Source organism: Ruditapes philippinarum, unplaced genomic scaffold (genome assembly GCF_026571515.1).
Source record: "Ruditapes philippinarum isolate M1 unplaced genomic scaffold, ASM2657151v2 ctg4498_1_1_1_1, whole genome shotgun sequence".
NCBI lineage: Eukaryota > Metazoa > Mollusca > Bivalvia > Venerida > Veneridae > Ruditapes > Ruditapes philippinarum.
This window is the reverse complement of record NW_026867028.1, coordinates 170,394-190,173: the sequence shown is the minus strand read 5'-3', so window position 1 is coordinate 190,173 and position 19,780 is coordinate 170,394. Positions and strand designations below refer to the sequence as shown.

At 32.6% G+C, this 19,780-nt stretch overlaps 1 long non-coding RNA gene across 1 annotated transcript in view; it reads left to right on the top strand.

The window, feature by feature from the left end:
* Positions 1–19,780, top strand: part of LOC132734545 (uncharacterized) — a 47,201-nt gene that overhangs the window by 16,512 nt on the left and 10,909 nt on the right. The window contains exons 4-6 of the long non-coding RNA XR_009626337.1: positions 9,392–9,436; positions 10,684–10,728; positions 18,845–18,868. This is a non-coding gene — a long non-coding RNA (uncharacterized LOC132734545). The remainder of the gene's footprint in view (positions 1–9,391; positions 9,437–10,683; positions 10,729–18,844; positions 18,869–19,780) is intronic.

Sequence of the window (19,780 nt, the reverse complement as noted above, 5' to 3'; positions counted from 1 at the left end):
GTTTGAAATGGTTGTTATGAGTCGATGTAAAGAACACCTCACGTCAAAATTGAATGTCCAACAAGGAGGGTTTCAGGAGCAGTTAGGTTGCCTAATGACGTCATTTGTTTTACGCGAATGTGTGCATTATTCTCGAGAATACAACAGCAAACTATACGTGTGTTTTTTAGACGGACGTCAGGCTTTTGACCGAGTCTGGCATGATGGAATATTGTATAAGCTGATAGAGGCTTGTGTCGATGACACATCATTATTAGCATTTAAAGAAATTTACCGGAATATTTTTAGTTATGTCCGGAATCAGGGATATATATCAGACATTTTCCCAATTTTGCAGGGAACCAGACAAGGAAGTAAAAGCTCACCAATGCTTTATCTTCTTTATATACATTTATTTTGTAAATGGACTTATTAATAAACTTGAATCAAGTGGACTTGGTTTCTACATTTACAACTCGAATATACATGTATCTTCATCAACAGTAGCAGACGATATGGTACTAGTATCATTTTTAAAGCATGGACTGGACATGATGTTATCAATTTGTAACAGATATTCCTTAAAGTGGCGTTTCGAGTAAATGTCAATAAATGCGGCATAATTGTATTCAATGAAGAAAACTCGGAAAATCTCCAAAGAATATGGACACTTGGTACACAAACGATCCATGAGGTAGACAACTATACTCATCTTGGAATTGACTGTAATAGATTTTTGCAACTAAAAAAATCAATAGAAGACGCAAGTGTAAAATTGCGTGGTACCTATTTTAGTATTACAAACAGTGGTCTTCATCCTAACGGTTTATCTCCGATTACTTTTAAAATAATTTACTCTTCAATAATATTGCCTAGAGCTCTCTATGGCTGTGAGTTATGGAATAACTATACAGACAGTGATATTGAAAATCTAAATAAATCGCATCGATTCTGTCTAAAAACTATCCAGTCATTTGCAATGAGTACATGCATGCAATACACCTTAGCTGCATTGGACATGAATTCAATAGAAATCAATGTCGAATTTAGAAAACTGACGTTTCTAGGGCAGTTATGCCGCCTTCCATGTAGATACTTGGCAAAAAAGTATTCCTCAATCGGTTATTTAGTTTTCTAAACAATGACAGGCAGTACGTTGGCTTTATACCGGATTCCTACAAATTGTTACAAAAATATAACCTCCTGACTGTGTTAAACAACTTCGTAAGAACTGATGAATTTCCGTCAAAGAATGTTTGGAAAAACATGTTACATAAACAAGTACTTATAGCATCGAAACAAGGTAGGACAGAGGCTTTATTGCACCAAAGACCGGGCGCAGTGAATTACTTACCAACACCTTGTAATACATCTGAAATATGGTCAATTACCATAAGTACATCAGAGTTACGTCCCATGTGTTATATAGTAGCGTCAGTTATAGGGAAAACAGTCTCCAGGAGATATACTGAACTTTGCCCATTGTGCTCAATATTATGTGAAAATTTACTTGATCATATTATGAACTTTTGCCTGAAATTACTTAGACCGCGTACATACATATGGAACTATGTTATAAATTCTCGCGGAATTTACTTCTATATTAGGTGGATAATGTTGACACGCGAGTGCCAACTTGACGAAATCCTCACTATAACATTAGAAAATGCGAGAGATGGGCAGTTTACCCCACTTAGAGTTATGTATTTACTGTTTAAAGATGTCTTTAAATATAATCAATAGTTTTATTTGTTTAAAATAATGCATTATAAATATTGATTGAAAGAATAGGTAACACGCGGGAATGACACAATTGTGTAGAATTAATGATACAAATGTCTATTGTATGAGTACAATGTATACTTTGATTATTCAGTGACGTAAGAAATGAAACAATCTTATAGTTACGGTGTTTTACCTTCAATCTATGTATGGCACACACGTATGAGTCGTTGTTATTATTTAAATGTTTGTTTGCTTGTTGTTTTTCCCCATTCCTGTTGCATAAGATTGTTCTATATTGTAAACTAACTCATAGTAATATGTATGTATACACACTTAAGTTAATCATAATGTTGTAAGCCAAATCTTTATATAAATAAATTATACTTCATATCACTACAATGAACAAAGATATTTCTGATCTTGTATTTCGAGTCTATATGTTTTCGGCAAGATGAGTTTTTGATATCTATACAATTAAACATTAAACTATCCGATAAGTATTGTACAACATTAGAATCAGTAATCAAATTGAATCAGGTTTAATAGACTGTTAAAAAAGTACAATAGAAAATGTATTTCTAGTTGAGGTCTCTTGTTAACTTTCGTTTCGAACAAGATTGTCTCACATATAGAACGAAATTTAAATGCTTTTTTAATATATATCATATATTTTTGGATGAAATTACTTACCAATAATATCAAGAGCAAGACTGATAATTATAATTATCTGTACTCCTCAGAATAATTACAAGCATTCTGACAAATTCTTTTAAGCTGTAATACAGAGCTGACATTAAGATACATTTCTATGGTTTATTCAATCAATCAATAATTATGTATCTGTCTGTTAGCTTACGTACTTATCTATTTACCTTAAATATGAGTATGCTTCTAGAAATATGGTAAAAATTTTGATTTCTGAATTGCTGTTTTCTGTAAATTGATATTGCTTTATGTTTACAGTTATATATTTGATTACATGTTATTATTGTGTCTAGCTGTTAAACTGTTTTGTTAATTTTTGTACTTATATGTTTGTATATATATGTTCAGCTCTTCATGTACATTAGAGGAAATAAAGTATTTATCTATCTATCTGCTAGTTTCAATGCTTTGGACCTGTATATTTAGATCAAGCGACTTCTGCTCAAGAGATGAGACACGCGTGTCCATTAAGTTCAGTTTATGTGACAGTGCAGATATTTGTGTTTCAATAGTCAAGCTTTTTTAACCTCTGGTCCATAGCTTCTAACTTTTCCCATATCATTTGGCTATACATTGTAGTTAGGTTGACATGGCGATAACTGTTGTAAAGACTGAGATTGTTGATTATTATATTGAGGGGGAGGTGTGGGAAAATAATTTCCAGCGTAGGGTGGAATCTGCGATAGAAGCCTTCCAGACATACCTGGGGATGGCACTGCCGATGATGTTTGATCAGTCATTGTAGAACGTTTACCTGGCTGGTCGATATCGTATTTTGGCGAAGATTCAGACTTGATTCTCTTTTTCGTACCTTTTTTGGTGCCCATTCAAACAAAGGAATTCAAAAAAACATCGAAAGAAAAATATTGATTTCTAAAAAAAGATCCCATCCGGTGGATATTCAGAATGATATTAGTTTGGTTTTAGTTTCTCATCACAAAGCACACATAATTCAATAATCTTGTTATTAAATATTATGATATAACGAGTGTTTTTTTTTCGAAAATTCGAGAGATCAAATCCGGAGTTGAAAAAACACGTCCGTCATATTCATCACGTGACTACATAGTTCACAAATGTATACATTTAAACAAAGAAAAAAGACAAAGGTGTTTATTTTTAATCTAAAGCTGCAGTCTTACATCCCGGCAGAGCCCCGGGAGACGTCCGGGGTGATCCTGGGTACGACCGGGAACAATCGGAGTACATCCGTATTCTGCCGGTAACGCACGGGATGATCCGGAAAGTAAGTGAGACCGCAGCTCAATAAATCGTCATTTTGCTTATACTTTTATATCTTATTAATGCAAATTAAAACTATGTGCTCTTTTCCTGCCTATGTGAATTTCAAGCACTATTTCTTTTAATACATCCCTTTCACTTCTAACACACGATAACTTAAATATGAATCTATAATCTCAACTTCATTGTTACTTTGTAGTAAACAAATATCAAATACAATCCCGTCTCCTGATGATTAAATATTTTGTTTTGAAGGATGATTGAATTAATTTGAGGTTAAAGTTTCATTAAATAAAACGTACGATCATCAAAACTATTAATATTTAATAGTGTTTGGAAAAATATTTTTATCAATAGAATGAATACGTATGCTTATATAATATTCTGTTGTAGACTTATTGATACCATAAATTTTTATATTAGGGAAAAAACTATAACATAACTTCCAAGTCCATCTGGCGAAAATTGTAAACATTTAATATTCATGTACTTTCAAAAACTTGATACTGCCTCAGCAAGTGATACAAGACATAACTAATTTACATTTTATTATAACTTTATTGAACAAATTTAGTCACGAAACTGCAGTTACTTTGTACTTTTTCGCTTTGACACGATATCCAGATAAGCTTTTGACATAAAGATAAGTTTACAGCCAGTATAGTTTTTGAAAATGGTATTTAAAATTTCGAACCTAATTAAGAGGTATATAATACCGTATAAGTGTTTTTATTTTCTGCGGGCTCCAAATTCTGCGGTTTTTCCAAATTTTGGCATGTTTTTATTTTCTGCGGACTTTATTTCCGCGGCACATTCTTTGGACAAAACGTGTTTTAAATTCTAAGGCTCATCTTATCACAGTCTTAGTCACATTACTCTACAAATAATTTGCATGTACACATTCGCATTTGTTTATCGTCATCACCTACAAACTGTACAGTAATTACAAACAAATTTATTGTTTTCTGCAAACAAATATATTGCGCAACAATAGAAAAGTATGCATATATTGATCAACGGTGAAATGACGTGTGAAAAATATACCCCGTAGTATCATCAATTTAAGATAATTGATACAAATTAAACATCAATCAGACAACAATTAAAGTATACGACGATTATTTAGCAGTGTAAGGGTTAAATGGTTTAGTCGACATCATTTTTTATCAAACTCGATGACCCGCCAACCGTTATAATCCGCTGGTCGTTATTAATTTAGACGAAACAGATAATAATCAATTCATTTCAATTCTTTATTCAGCATTGAACACATTTCAATTCTTTATTCAGCATTGAACATTACATGTTCGTCGCCTTTAACATGATGACGGCGGTTACAATATTTGAGAAGAGCATGGTTATATATAAACATACATAATCAATTCACATGACACTATGAACAATTAAGTATGTCTACTAATATCTGTACACACCGGCTCCAGATAGGTCAGTAAAGGATATTAAACCTGTAAATTATGTATGCACATTTGGATATTAATTTAACTTGGTTACTTTAAAATTATCATTTCAGCCACCTACATAAGCCGTTGTATTCAAATACTGGTTTATATAATAAGTTAAAGCTATGCTTCTTCAGCAAAGTTACTGTATGGTATCAGAAAAAATAAGAACGATTTACTTATTGATCACAATTACATGTACATATAGAACAAAGTCTAAAACGAAGGGTGACATTCTGGTTTCTTTATTACATTTATGCATCATATTGTTGGAGTGACCTACCTTATACGTATGTGCTTATCTTAAAAAGAATTGTAGTAACAATTGTATGTATGCAACAAAAAATACTGCAGCATTACTTTCTGACTGCATCAACAATGTTTCTTACATCTATGCCATTACTACTGAGCAATAAGACTAGTACGTTTATTATCAGCCAAGAAGACGACATATTTAGCAAGCTTACATAACAAACCAGATTGACTGCAAGTTAACAGTGTTTGAAATTTCTGAGTAGTTGGCCAATGGCAATGATATTTTGGGTCACATTGATCTCTTATAGTACGATGCAACGGACAAACAAGTACAAAATAATACTCGTCTTCTATGAAATTTATGTTACAAAAGATACATTTCCTATCCGCCCTATCAATGTTTCGATAAAGACCCTCTCCGATTGCAAGTTTTTGAATAGAGCACCGCAGTCTAGTTAATGCTATTCTATGCATATTCACCTTAACACATAACAAATGTTTTTTCAATATCAAAACTTCTTTTTCTAACTTTATATGGAAGAAGTCTAGGCATAGTGTCTTAAGTGCCAAAAAAAAATCTTACAAAAATTGACTGTAAAGGCATTCTATTACTTTACTTAATTGAAGGTCAGTTACAGACACATTATTCCATAAATAACTGAAACCCAAATCATCTAACAGTGATTTAACCCTTAGGGCCTATTAATCTTTCACCAGATTAAGCTTATCATACATAAAACATTTATGAATTAATGTATCCGGAGACCAAACAATCTTACACCAATACTTAAGAATTCTTTCATTTCTTAAGATATCAAGAGGCGCTTTACCAAGCTCACCATAGACAGCTGCATTCGTTGTTTGGTACTTAACATTCAAAATTAATTTCAAAAATTTAAAAAGTCTCCCCGTACATTTAATCAATGATGTTATATTTTCGATCCTTGAAGATCGTTCTGCACGACATAATTGATGTGTATACATGTTATGTGGTACTTTTAGTTTCTTCTATTTGGCCTTTTTCAACTTGGGTGGTTCCATTATTCCTACTTGAATACTGTATATTCACCCTTAGGATATGTTTAGTTCCGCCCATTGTTTTCTCGTTTAGGGCACACGCATTGTTTTTACTTGGGGACCATATGCCGCTTTTAATGGAATGGCACTAACGTGTCACATTGAAGGTTCCATGATAACCACCATATGAACACATCTGCGGATGTTTCAAAATTCAAAATTTACCAGTTCATGCTGCTTAAGCCGGTGCTTGGGCGCGTGGACGGTAGTTTGCACTTGACAGTACCGTCCATGAACAGGCTCAATCAAACCGAGCCTGCAACATTTTCAATTTTGTCGCGTTGGGCTTTCTTTAGGGATTCTTATTTCACTCTATTTGCATTCTTAATGTTGAGAATTTGTTCACAAAATTGGTAAACTTTAGCAATACAGTTTTCAGGTGCTGCAGCACTCGCGTATGAACCCTTCTCTGTTGATTTGTAGAACCTAATAAATGGCCACTGTCAGCTGCGTGTGCACTATGTCCCTCAGTTATATATGTATGGTCATCGTCATTGGGGGATGCATCCAATTGCATGTTGTTACTGTCAGAAATTGTTGTCATAGAATAGACTGAATCAGGACTATCATGTATGTATTTTGGGTGCTCCGATATACCTAGAATCACAATATTGTTCCTCATGGAACTACAACGCAGATCTCTAATGTAATTTTGTAGATCTGATTTTCTTCTTCGATATTTTATTTATGTCATTTACTTTTTTTTAGCTCACCCTGTATAGCCTCTATTGCCTCATTGTTATCTTTTGAGGAACAAATTATCGAGTCATATTTATCAGACATCATACTTGTCAGACAGCATACTTTCAGTTGTAATTTTTGTTGAAGTTACAGTCCCAGACAAGCTTGCTGGTACACAAGTTTCATTATGACTAGTTTGTTGACTTTTCTTCGTAAGCAATGGAGATATAATTGTGCTGGCATTTTTTACCTCAACACCGGTGGCAATTTTTACCGACGTATCTTCTGTTTCGCTACCCGTTGATCCCTTATTACGACACCTTCGACGCTTTTTCTTATTGCTTTCCGACATACGTAACGATTATTCGTCAAGTCAAACATCTAAATGTTCTTTGTAATGACTAGAAAACACTACAATAGTCATTTTTCCTAACCACGTTTTTCAACCAACCGCCATCTAACCGGTGCAACGATAATGTAGGACACATACCGGAACAGGTTCAAACACATAACATGGAGAAATATTCTGCGGTTTTTATTTCTGCTGAAGGTCATAACGACAAACTCTTCAAGTATAAATACATTAATATTGTGTTTATGTATAGTATCAGTTGATATAGATGTAATCCAAAACATATATTTGATGAATGTTTAAAGTTTTAAACCTATGTGAAATTGTATAATTATTTTTATCAAATAATAGGTTAAATATATACATGTACTGGATATATTCACGAGTCTTGCCACATTTTAAGACAAGAAACATAGAATATAATTGATGCATATCTAATTCCTTTGTAATGGTAATAACATAAACATATCGGCCTTACAGAAAAGATACTGCAAGACTGGTAAATGAATGATACGACAAAAGTAAATTAAAACATTTACATTCATCAGATTTACACTTCAGGACCAATGTAAGATTTCTTGCTTTGTTGCAAAACATTTTTTATTTACATTTACCTCAAATGGAAAGACAATGTTCTCTTATCTCCGTATACAAATAATGGACTGTGCAACTGTCTGTTGTTTACCGAGATTTAATATTGTGGAACCAGGCTAAAATAAAATCATGCGTAGATTTGGTAACGGGTCTGATGCCTTTAATGACGTATATACATGTACATGTATACTATATGTTTAAAATGCTCAAATTTGAATTTTTATTGTTGGTCATTTGCTTATTAAAAGTTGAGATATCGTTTAATTGGGATAAAATTGATAATGTCCAAGGCATTAGGATAAACCATTACGAGCGTGTCAGCTCTGTCTATATATAAATAAGATACATGGTGTCGGATTCCTGGCACAATACGACATTGACTAATGAGAACACGTCATGTTTCAGCACAAAACGTACTACTGGTACGTTGTAATGAAATTTTCGTGTCGTTATGCTTCCCCTTTAATATCAACAACTTCGTAGATCTAAACAGACATTCGTCTATATGTATACGCAGTAGTTTTTGGTTATTCTAAAAGTATGCAGTGCACCGCTGACCATTCCTTCGCAGCCATGTTACGCGTGCGTAAAACCTCGCTTGTTGTTTTGTGACGTATCATTATTTTTCGTCGTTTATTCTCTATTTGATTATGCACTGTAAGTACGTGGCTTTAAATTGTTAGAGGCGGCAAATATTTTGTACCATGACAGTATGTCATGTCACGACCCTTATCAACAACAAAAACAACAACGTTAAATTATCTTTGTAACGTTCATAGTCACATTTATTTTCAACATAATACTTATTGATGGATTATTTGAAACATGATAAGAATACTTGCTTCATGCGATATTTCTTTACTTCATATAAATAAATGCGACCGGATTTTTGTTTCTTTTTTAAATTTTTTTTTTTATTATTATTTATCATTAACTGTTGTTTTAATTTTATTTCACACTTTTGCCGCATAATATTGTCGCTATCTGATAATCATGTTGATAGCAGTAGTCCTAGGTCTACATATCTCTCCTTATAGTTTCTCTGCCAATGGACATATACCTATTATTCACGACTCCGCGAAAACGTTATCAGATTTTCCATGCGTTTGGACAGCGCTTTTTGAATTTTATACAGCCCCTTACAAACGGCTTAGAGTGACATGGGATTGAATGACATCAAACATTTTGCAATAAAAATACTGAAAGATTTATAAAAATAATATGAAAACATGGCAAAGGGAACTTACTGAAATCAGTAAGTAAAGAGCTACAGTTTCTATGTACTGCAACTAAGTAATTTAATACGGACTTCATCTTTCAGGATCAAGATAGAAATTATGACGGGGATTCAGGCAACTCGCGGACGGTAAGGATATTTTTATTTATATTTATATATTATATCATATATATTATTTTATATATATTTATATTATTTATAAGTATATAATAAAAAGACTACCACTTAGGAATGACATTTGGTATGAAACAATGTAAAGTGAACCTCTGTTAAGTTTGATCATATTCCCTCTCGAGGGTCATTGATTTTCATTATATCTACCACGTGTGTTCAAATTATAGATCTTTGGTCTAAATTGGCCCCACACCGGTAGAGTGGCGGGATCATTGAACTGTATACATAGTAAACACTTAGACATATCATCTCTGAAACAATTCCAGTAATGAATACTGATAGATATAAATTTTAGATATCAGTTTAAGACTGAGTCCTTATATCAACTTTTAGTTCATAGCAATATTTAATGAGGCTTGTCATTAATAGCCTTTATTACCAAGTAAGCGATATCAGTGCCGTCATGACCCTCTTGTATTGAAAGCTGAAACTATAACATTTTTAACTATTTGTAGCGTTTCAAAAGTAAAATTGAACTTCAAAGATGTTATATTTCCGATTATTAAAGATCGTTCAGCACGACATTATTGTTGAAATTATTGTGGTAATTTTTAGTTTTACCTTTTAGTTTTTTTTTTAACTTTGCGGCATTTTCTAGTTGTGTGGCTCCAATATTCCTTCTTGAATAATGTTGACTCACCCTTAGGATATGTTGTCTGCTTTTTTAACTTTGTCTTTTGACGTCTTATCTGTGATATGCAGGCTTCATAACCTCTGATCCCATTTCAAAATTCCATTTTATTTATTTCCGCACATTGTTTTCTCGTTTAGGGCACATGCTTTCTATTACAGTCGGACCATACACCGCTTTCATGAAATGGCACGCAAGTGTCACATTGAAGGTTCCATGATAACCGCCGTATGAACATATCTGCGGATGTTTCTAAATTCAAAATTTTACCATTTCATAATCTGCTTAAGCCGGTGCTAGGGGTCATGGACGGTTGTTTGCACTCTACAGTACCGTCCAATCAAACCGAGCCTGCAACATTTTCAATTATGTCGTTTTGGGCTTTCTTTAGGGATTATTTTTTCTCTATTTGATATGAGTTGATCTAGATTCTGACACGGCGAATTTCATTTTTGTAAAAAGAGCTATAGTTTTAAAAGGTGAACTAAATTTACGGTTTAAAATCTGAAGTTTCAAATCTTGAAAATTAATTTTGAAAACTAAGTAATTTAATACGGACTTCATCTTTCAGGATCAAGATAGAAATGATGACGGGGATTCAGGCAACTCGCAGGCGGTAAGGATATTTTTTTACACTTTTTTTAAAAAACAAAACAAAACAAAAAACAACTCTAATACCTTCAAAAATTGTTGTTAGAATAATTATCGTATACATTTAAACAAGAAGAGAATGACACAGGATTTTGTTTTTTACCTAATATCTCTTTGTTTATACTTTTACATCTTATTTATGTAAATAAAAAGTTTGTGCACTGTTTATGGCTATGTAACATTCAAGCGTTATTTCCTTTAAGATTTTGTTTTCATTGCTAACATACTAACATTTCAATAAAAAATCTATAATCTCATTTTCTCTGTTACTTTGTAGTTAACAAATATCAAATACAACCCCGACTACTGATGATGAAATATTTTTGTTTTGACAGATGACTTAATTAATTTGAAATAAAATTTTCATTAAAATAAACATTAATCTTTTTGTTAAAACTATATTTCATACAAAACGATGATCATCATAACAAAAACAAGATAGAAAGTTGAGAAAGAGAGAAACAATCAACAGTATATCAATGTTATTAAATAGAAAATCAGTTTCCGGTCAAAAAGTGGATGGAGTTATTAAAAGAATTTTTGTGTACAGTCAGCTCATGTGAAGACCTCGCTTTAGATTGTTTTTGCCAATTGGCTCAAACTGTTATTATAATCAGAAAATCGGTTTCAAACTAGCTTTTGAAATTTAAAAGTTCAATTAAAATTAGTATATTTGAAGCTTATGTGAAGATCTCATTTGGGAATGCATTTAGGCCTGTAAGAGAAAGTGCAATAAAACCTAGTATTATTTATTTAAGTCTCATTCATGTACAACAAGTAAAATTCATAAGCAGACATAAAACACAAAATATTCATGACCATTCAATCATTGAATTACAAGACACTAGTAAAACATAATAACACCATAAAATATCATACTTATTATAAAATTATATCCAATTATAAATAATAACTAACTACACAGTACAGATACTATAAATCAATGAAAAGAAATATACATGTATCTATTTATATGATTAAAAACTGCCGGTTTTTTTAGTAAATTGAGTTTCAAATAAAAAAAAATTAGAATAAGTAAAAACAAACATCATAGAAAACATAGAAAAAGAAAACAAAACATTACTATACAAATAAAGGACAATTTAAGAAAAAAACAAACAAAAAACAAACACTGATTTCCCATAAATAAGCATATCATATTAAAAATAAAAAGTATAGTAGCATGTACTATATCAAATTATTATATACATAAGTAAGATTGACGACGTTGAAGAATATTAAAACCTTTTGGCACATTTTCTGACTAATGGTTGACTAGGAACACAAATACAAGTTTGTTATCTTTGAGGAAGGTTCGTTCAAAACAGCCTTAGAGAGTAATTCTGATCTAAAATCATCGTATACTGGGCAGTCTAGAATAACATGCTTTTCATTCTCAAGTACATTAAAAAAAGGACAGTGGCGTTCATCTAATCTCATACCCGTTTCGATACGAATAGGGGCTCCTCACACCTAAATTTACAAAACGCTGACCTATGCCTAGAGAACAAGATCTTCTTACAGTACTCCTCTGAAAAATGTTCTTGCTTAAAAGTTCTATAAGTTCTCAGTTTATTTAGACCCCTACCTGCCGAACCCTATGTACAATTAATCGGACAGATCCATTCAGCCTTACATCTCTCCATAGTCAAAGATTCAACCTGGCGCATGGTATATAGTACACTTATGAGAAGACCTCGTTTGAAATTGCTTATGGGTCACTTAGGAATAAGGTCAAGGTCACTGTTACTAAATGTAGGAATTAGGTTTCCAGTCAGTAGAGTTTGGAATGAGATATTCCAATAAATATTGGTGTATAGCAAGATTTTGTAAATACCACTCTTGGGATTCCTTTCGGTCACCCTTGCGTCAAGGTCACAATTGGATTCATTTTCGGTCGTGTCAGGTCAAGATCGTTGTACTTGAATATAGAATATTTGGATCCAGTCAACAACAATAGTTTGGAATGAGATGAGATAATTCTTGGGAACTTGGTGTCTAGCAAGGTTATATCAGGACTTTAAAATGATTTGAGCTTACTGTGGTGCTAAAATATAAAATTGTGTTTTCGGTTAATGATTCAGGGAATGATCATTGGATAGTTTTCTTAAATATTTGCTCCAGTTGTTCCGGTCTGCTGGACAAAATGACTGCCAGGGCTCGAAATAGATTTTTTTTAAACAACATCTACTCCTTAACTATCGGGTCGATTTTGATGAAACTATACATAAATGGTTGATTGGTGGCCGTCTTTAAAATTTACACAAATGGTTACGTTCTGCTGACAAAAATCACCGTTACAGCTTAAAATAATTTTTTTATACAAAATTTCAATTTTGTCAATTTTAACCCTCTTCTCAGGTGAGCGACTAAGGGCCAGCATGACCTTCTTGTTTTGTTTAAAATTCATGTTGAAAATACAAAAGGAAAATTGTAGAAGCTAGAAAAAATTAAACTTACTTTTCCATCGTTAACTTATAAGAGTGTCATAAAGTTTTGGAAATACAGAGGGTTTATTTTCAAAAATATCATTGATTTACTTATTCTCATAAACACTTTGAATTTGGCGATTGACTACGCGTATGTAAGGCCTATATCTTATTAAAAGCTGAAACAAATCCTATTCTCCAAATCAATATACAATGTATGTTAAAGCTTAAATATTGTACATGAAACATTTAGAGGACATCTACCAGGACAACTCAAATTGACGTAAATGTCTTAATTGGGATCTAAATTGGCGGTGAACCCAGGGGTGTCATGGACTTTCATTTATGTATAAGGCCTTATTATTTATTTATTTATTTAGGTCTCATTCATGTACAACAAGTAAAATTCATAAGCAGACATAAAACACAAAATATTCATAACCATTCAATCATTGAATTACAAGACACTAGTAAAACATAATAACACCATAAAATATCATACTTATTATAAAATTATATCCAATTATAAATAATAACTAACTACACAGTACAGATACTATAAATCAATGAAAAGAAATATACATGTATCTATTTATATGATTAAAAAACTGCCGTTTTTTAGTAAATTGACTTTCAAATAAAAAAAAATTAGAATAAGTAAAAACAAACATCATAGAAAACATAGAAAAAGAAAACAAAACATTACTATACAAATAAAGGACAATTTAAGAAAAAACAAACAAAAAACAAACACTGATTTCCCATAAATAAGCATCTCTTATTAAAAATAAAGAGTATAGTAGCATGTACTATATCAAAATATTATATACATAAGTAAGATTGACGACGTTGAAGAATATTAAAACCTTTTGGCACATTTTCTGACTAATGGTTGACTAGAGAACAAAAATACAAGTTTGTTATCTTTGAGGAAGGTTCGTTCAACACAGCCTTAGAGAGTAATTCTGATCTAAAATCATCGTATACTGGGCAGTCATTTCATTCTCAAGTACATTACAAAAAGGACAGTGGCGTTCATCTAATCTCATACCCGTTTCGATACGAATAGGGGCTCCTCACACCTAAATTTATAAAACGCTGACCTATGCCTAGAGAACAAGATCATTTTACAGTACTCTTCTGAAAAATGTTCCTGCTTAAAAGTTCTATAAGTTCTCAGTTTATTTAGACCCCTACCTGCCGGTTCTATGTACATGTACAATTAATCGAACAGATCCATTCAGCCTTACATCTCTCCATAGTCAAAGATTCAACCTGGCGCATGGTATATAGTACACACTTATGAGAAGACCTCGTTTGAAATTGCTTATGGGTCACTAAGGAATAAGGTCAAGGTCACTGTTACTAAATATAGGAAATAGGTTTCCAGTCAGTAGAGTTTGGGATGAGATATTTCAATAAATATTGGTGTATAGCAAGACTTTGTAAATACCACTCTTGGGATTCCTTTCTTTCACCCTTGCGTCAAGGTCACATTTGGATTCATTTTCGGTCATGTCGGGTCAAGATCGTTGTACTTGAATATAGAAAATTTGGATCCAGTCAACAACAATAGTTTGGAATAAGATGAGAAAATTCTTGGGAATTTGGTGTCTAGCAAGGTTATATCAGGACTTTAAAATGATTTGAGCTTACTGTGGTCATGGTCATTGTTGCTAAAATACAAAATTGTGTTTTCGGTTAATGATTTCAAAAATATCATTGATTTACATATTCTTATAAACCTTAACAAATTGAAGGAAAAAAAAACAATTATGAAACGACCGTGAATATTTGTTAACGTCTACTTCGAATTTGGCGATTGACTACGCGTATGTAAGGCCTATATCTTATTAAAAGCTGAAACAAATCCTATTCTCCAAATCAATATACAATGTATGTTAAAGCTTAAATATTGTACATGAAACATTTAGAGGACATCTACCAAGACAACTCAAATTGACGTGAATGTCTTAATTGGGATCTAATTTGACGGTGAACCCAGGGGTGTCATGGACTTATATATGTATATAATAAAAAGACTAACACTTACGAATGACATTTGGTATGAAACAATGTAAAGTGAACCTCTGTTAAGTTTGATAATATTCCTTGGGTTTCCCTCTCGAGGGTCATAGATTTTCATTATATCTATCTTGTCAAAACGTAAAAGGACTTTTACCACGTGTGTTCAAATTATAGATCTTTGGTCTAAATTGGCCCCACACCGGTAGAGTGGCGGGATCATTGAACTGTATACATAGTAAACACTTAGACATATCTTCTCTTAAACAATTCCAGTAATGAATACTGATAGATATAAATTTTAGATATCAGTTTAAGACTGAGTCCTTATATCAACTTTTAGTTCATAGTTAGCAATATTTAATGAGGCTTGTCATTAATATCCTTTATAACCAAGTTAGCGATATCAGTGCCGTCATGACCCTCTTGTATTGAAAGCTGAAACTATAACATTTTTAACTATTTGCAGCGTTTCAAAAGTAAAATTGAACTTCAAAGATGTTATATTTCCGATTATTAAAGATCGTTCAGCACGACATTATTGTTGAAATTATTGTGGTAATTTTTAGTTTTTTTTCAACTTTGCGGCATTTTCTAGTTGGGTGGTTCCAATATTCCTTCTTGAATAATGTTGACTCACCCTTAGGATATGTTGTCTGCTTTTTAACTTTGTCTTTTGACGTCTTATCTGTGATATGCAGGCTTCATAACCTCTGACCCCATTTCAAAATTCCATTTTATTTAGTTCCGCACATTGTTTTCTCGTTTAGGGCACATGCTTTCTATTACAGTCGGACCATAAGCCGCTTTCATGAAATGGCACGCAAGTGTCACATTGAAGGTTCCATGATAACCGCCGTATGAACACATCTGTTTTACCATTTCATATTCTGCTTAAGCCGGTGCTAGGGGTCATGGACGGTTGTTTGCACTCTACAGTACCGTCCAATCAAACCGAGCCTGCAACATTTTCAATTATGTCGTTTTGGGCTTTCTTTAGGGATTCTTTTTTTCTCTATTTGATATGAGTTGATCTAGATTCTGACACGGCGAATTTCATTTTTGTAAATAGAGCTATAGATTTAAAAGGTGAACTAAGTTTGCGGTTTAAGATCTGAAGTTTAAAATCTTGAAAATTAAGTTTGAAACTGAATTAGAAAGTTTCAAGTGTAAGTTTGAATATAGAAATCAACTCCAGTTTTAATTTAAAAATGTAATTATTTTATTTGAAGTTTCAAGTAGGAAGTAAGAAGCATAAAGTTTGATTCTAAAGTGTGAAATGTTGAGTTCCGGTGTGACGTTGGAAGTCTGAAATATGAAGTGTGAAAAAGTAAGCTTGTAGTATGAATTTGAACGTATTACATATGATTTGTGAAGTTTGAAGTATGGAATGTGGCCTTGGAAGTATGAAGTTTAAATTGTTATGACTATAAATCATGAAGCAATGTCTGACAATTTTCGTTCACGTGAATAACGGAACAAAGATGAGTGTATAACAAAAGTGTATGCATAAAAATTTGAATGACCTTGAAATGCAAACATGTTATTATACACATCATAGAGTTATTATTTACAATGCTCCTAGCTTTAATTATGTATTTATTGCGTCAGATTCAGAACTCGTGACAAAACGGACCCATTTGATTTCAACAAACGTAATTTCAAATATATATCTCGCAACTACTTGTCAATTATATGTCAAGATAGCAAACGATTTTTAAGTTTGTAAGTGAAGATGACAATTTGAAATGCCAACACTTATAGTTAAAACCAATTATTGCTCTTCGATACTACTATACGTTATAAAAACTACTAATAACGATTAACGATTTAAAGTAACATATTAAAGCCGATCATCATTAAATTATTCCGTCTAACAATCATATCTGTGAAAGCCGGACAAGATTTTTCTATTTTAAGCTCTGACAGCCATTTTGTCAAGTCGGGCAGGACTTTTTCTTTTTATAGCTAAGGCAGCCATTATGTTCAGCAAAGGGGAACATGCCGTGATATGCACAACTAGGGATTGTGTTGAACACTCATGTGCAGTTTTCATTGAAATGCCACCAGCAGCTTGCAATTGACTTGTGTAAGCTGGACAAGGTTTTTCTATTTATAGCTCTTGGGTCATTAAGTGAAGCGAAGTGGAACATGTCGGGGATATGCACAACTAGGGATGGTACTGTTCACTCATTTGAAGTTTCAATAAATCCAACTAGCAGTTCTATTTGTGAAAGCCGAAAGCGATTTTTCTATTCACGGCTCTGGCGGCCATTTTGTGCAGCGAGGTCAAACGTGCTGGCGATATGCACAACTAGGAATGGTACTGATCATTCCTGTGAAGTTCTGTTGAAATCCCACCATTAGTTTGAGATGAGAAAGCCGGAAAATATTTTTCTATTTTTAGCTCTGGCGGCTATTTTGTGCAGCGAAATAAAACATGCTGGCGATGTGTACAACTAGGGATGGTACTGATCACTCTTCTAAAGTTTGGTTGAAAATCCACCAGTAGTTTGGCCTGTGAAGGGCGGACAAGAGTTTTCTATTTCTAGTTTTGGCGGTCATTTTGTGCAGGGAAGCAGAACTTGCCGGCGATGTGCGCAACTAAGGATGGTACTGATCACACCTATTAAGTTTGGTTGAAATCCCACCAATAGTTTGAATGCCGGGCAATACTTTTCTATTTATAGCTCTAGCGGTCATTTCGTGCAGTAAAATGGAACGTGCTGGCGATATGTACAACTGAGATGGCACTGATCACTCCTGCAAAGTTTTGGTGACATCCCACCATTAGTTCGACCTGTGAAGGCCGGATACGATTTTTTTTATTTTTAGCTCTGTTGGCCTAGTGCACAACTGATCACTCCTGTAAAGTTTGGTTGAAATCCCTGTGAAAGCTAGACAAGCTCAATGTTTACGGACGGACGGACAGACGGCGAAGGCAAAAACAATATGTCTCCCAAAATTTTTGGGAGACATGATTACAAAAAGGCAGGGAATCCAAGACATAATTTAAAACGAAAACAAGTTTTTTTATGCCTAAGCATACTTGATATCGTTTTAAGCGTTCTGTATCAATATATAGTTGGCTTTCATTGATCTTGAATGGTGTTTTCCCTTGAGACAAAACATGTTGAAGGAAGGCAAATAATAGAATAGTCAAAGAATGGTTACATTTTACATATAACAAATACATTTTAAAGTAAAATAAAAGTTTCGGTATCAATATATAGTTCTAGTAGTGTTTTCTATTGCGACAAAAATGTTGAACAAAGGCAAATAATACAATAGTCAAAGAATGGTTACATATTACATATAAAAATACATTAAAACGTTTTTAAAAAGTGTTTAAATAGCCTAATAAATAGAAGCATGTACTATGATATGATTGTTTTCTAATTCGCTATAAACCTCTATCGTAAAATAATAATTCTTTAAACAATATATGCTTATTCTGTCAGTTTCCTTCTACAATATATTTATAGTTTCAAAAAGATGTTTACATTTTTGTCTGTAACGTTCCGATAAAATCATTGTACAGATTTGAAAATCCTATGCTATAGTTATATGAATCTGGGTTTGTTAAGTAATAATATATATATGATTCTAATTTTGTTTTCATTTCAGAGCAGTATACTTGGAGGTCCGGTGGTAAGTTACTTAACTCTCAATAGGACATCATTGACTAAAAATCATAAGAGAAAATATGACATATGTAAATTAATCGCCTGATGACATTTATGACCTTTTATTTTATGTTGTCTTATGATTTAAATAATTTAAGATTTTATCATGTTTGCGATAGATTGTCCAAAAAAGAATAAACCGCATTTTGAAATGACTATTCATATTTCTCATATAAAGTGTTTGCAAACGTTTACAATATAAAAGATAGTCGAAGCTGTATTGCTTTTTAAACAATCATTAGCCTGATAGAATTGATATGATACAAGTTATCATCAGTATTGTATATTTAAAATATTCTCCAAACTTTATGATATACAAAATTGGCATAAGGAATTATGTAAAAGAAATGATCTTACATGTATAACAATTGTTAACTTTTGCCAGATTCTTTGTTAAGATGTGTATAAACTGTCTCTCTACCTAATATATAAACAACACAGCCTCATAAGCATTTCAGATTAAAGAACTTCAGGTAATGATTATTCGGGTCTTTGAATTTTGAGCTTTTACGCAGTCACAATTCACATATTCACGTGTTTGTAAGAAACATAATAGGGTCAAGTACGTAGTACGCAGTTTGAGTCATTGTTATGCAAATGGATAATCGGCTGTTATGAAGCTTATACTGTTAAGCTAGATAATTTTTAAAGGTAATTAGACCTTCAGTCCAAAACACAAATTTAAACTATGTAATGAAACTTTTAAGTGACAAATGTCAAGCACAATCATTTTCAGAAAAAGAAAGGATGACTTAATATTGATATAATTCAAAGCTAATTCTATTTCATTATATGAATATACATGTTTAGAAATTGACATTATCTGACCCGTTATAGTTTAGTTGACATTATGGGAAAAAGTAAATGATGATAATTC